The 2,810-nt window shown below is 30.3% G+C and overlaps 1 pseudogene; it reads left to right on the plus strand.

Annotated features, from left to right (window-relative positions):
• Positions 1 to 2,661: 2,661 nt before the first annotated feature.
• LOC131505739 (U4 spliceosomal RNA) lies at positions 2,662 to 2,810 on the plus strand (annotated as a pseudogene).

A 2,810-nucleotide genomic window follows, 5' to 3' on the forward strand; every position in this document is an offset into this window, starting at 1 on the left:
TTTTTCTGTTAAAATATATCTAATTTAGAAATCACTAAAAATGCTGATTTAAAAATTGATTTGGAAATTATAATAAAAGACACTTCCAAATAATCTTTGGTTCTAAATACAAATAACATTTGTATTAGACAAATGTATTAGACATTAGACAATATTTAGGACTGACAATTGATGAAAATATTACATTCTAAAATTTAGGGGATGTAGGTAAAGCAATACTTAAAATAATTTTTTTAACATCCTGTTATTTGCAAAGTTTGAAAGTTGATAATCTAAGTTTCAAATTAAAGGAGTTATAAAAAGGATAGCAGAATAAACTTACAGTAAATTTAAATAATGAAACTAATGATACGAGGAGAAATTAATTAAATAGGAAAAAAAGATAAAATAAAGAGGATTCACAAAGCCACTCACTTGTTGAAAAGTCTAATAAAATAGACACCCTATGGCAAGACTGAGCAAGAAACGAGAGAGACAGAGACAGAGACAGAGAGAATCCATTAAAAAAGAACATTAGCAGTGAAAAGAGTAGTGTCATAACCCCAGAAACATAAGTTTTTTTTAAGAAGATTTATATGCAATTTTAAGTCATTAAATTTGAAAACTTAAGACAAATGTTCATTTTTCTAGAGAAATATAACTAGCCAATAGTAATTCCAGAAGAAATTTAAAACCTGACTAATCCTTAATTGTTAAAAAAAATGAATTGATGATTAAAATCTAAGTCTCACCTTCCCCATGCCCATCAACTGGCTATCTGAGCCAGTAAAATAGGACAAAATTCTAATCAAAATCTCAGATGATTTTTTTTTTCTTTTTTTGTTTTACCTCTATGGAACTTGACAAGATGATTATAAAATATATGGAAGTGCAAAGGACTAAAGTAGCCAAGACAATTTTGAAGAAGTACAATATAAGGAGACCTCCTTACCATATACAAATATTTATTACAAACTATAAACAATATAAAGCTATGAACAATGAAAGCACTGTGCATTGTTCTAGGAAAGATAAATAGACCAATGGAACTGAACAGAGACTTGAAATAGATCAATGCACAGATGGAACCCTGATATTTGGCAGAGGGTGCACTGTCTACCAGTGAAGGATGGGTTATTGATTAAAGAGTATTCAGACCTTTGGTTATCAATATAAGGAAAAAAATTGAGAAGCTCTGTCTCTAACCAAACACCAAAAGTAATTGTGTGGATTAAAGATCTAATTATGATAGCAATAGTTTAGAATGTTTTGGAGGAATTCTAAGAGACTATATTTATGACTTCAGAGTAAAAGGTGTAAATTTAATCCATTTTTTTATTTGGTAATATGAACTCAAACATTAGGATTGTCTAATAATTTTTACTAATGTAATAATTTTGTTTAGTTTTTTCCTGAACTGGTTTTTCTGTGTTATGAATATAGAGCCTTAGTGGATCACATTTATTCTTCCCTTGGGTAAAATACTATTGTTCAAAGAATCAATAACATTTCATAGCCCAAGCCAAATAATTTTAAAACTGAATTTAAATACGTGGAATTCTTCAAACTTCAGATATTATATATTTTTTTCTCTAGGGGAAAATGAACATTCAGCTAATAGGGGGAAAGGGGTTGTAGCATTTAGTTTTAACTTTTTTTTAATGTTATGTTTATTTTTGAGAGAGAGAGAGACAGAGTGCAAGCAGGGGAGGGGCAAAGAGAGGAGCAGACACAGAATCTGAAGCAGGCTCCAGGCTCTGAGCTGTCAGCACAGAGCTCAATGCAGGGCTTGAACTTGTGAACTGCGAGATCATGACCTGAGCTGAAGTTGAACGCTCAATTGACTGAGCCACTGACGTGCCCCTAGTTTTAACTTTTAAAAGAATAATTAAATTTGTGTTTTAAATGAGATTATTTAAAAAAATAAAACTCATTGAATAAATCATAAAAATGATGAATTAAAATATATTTACATCAAATTCTAGATTTGGGATAAAATATTACACATTTATAGTAATGTACATTACTCTTAATCCTCTTTATGTAGGACATCATTATAAATACAAAACTGAAGACTGGCAAATAATGTTTGTTATACACACTTTTGACAACAAAAACATGGTGATTGTATATTTTAATGTTTCAATGACAAATCAGACTATAATATGATTTGAAAGTCAAACCTATTTATATATACATATATAAATTTTTTTTATATTTATATATATATAATATAAACTATATATATAAACTATATATAATAGGTTTTACAAACATGGGATTTTCTGTTCATTTGACTGCATACAGGAGGCAGGTATAAATACTTTGTACATTTGAAGAGAGAAGAGTAAAATAAGGGTGTAATTCATAATTTATTCCTTTCCTTATATTTGTTATTTTATTTAGAGAAAGAGTGCAAGTGTGTGTGTATGTAAGTGAAGAAGGTGCAGAGAGAGGAGAGAGAGAATCTTACCTAGGCTCCATGCCCAGTGCAGAACCTGACTTGGGGCCTGATCCCAAGACCCTGGGATCATGACCTAAGCCCAAATCAAGAGTGGGACGCTCAACTAACTGAGCCACCCAGGTTCTCCTTTTCTCTTATATTTTGAATAACAAAGCAATTTCATTAATGTACTTATTTGGAGGCAGCTTTAAATATTCTAATTTTAAAATGCAAAAACCAGCTTTGCTCAGTGGCAGTATTGTAGCCAATGAGGTTTATCCGAGGCGCGATTATTGCTAATTAAAATGCAAAAACTATAAATCTTTTCATAGACTAATAAGATACATCACCATATTTTCATTAATATTTTTGTGTGGCTGTCTTAGGA

The sequence above is a fragment of the Neofelis nebulosa genome, chromosome 2 (genome assembly GCF_028018385.1).
Source record: "Neofelis nebulosa isolate mNeoNeb1 chromosome 2, mNeoNeb1.pri, whole genome shotgun sequence".
Lineage (NCBI taxonomy): Eukaryota > Metazoa > Chordata > Mammalia > Carnivora > Felidae > Neofelis > Neofelis nebulosa.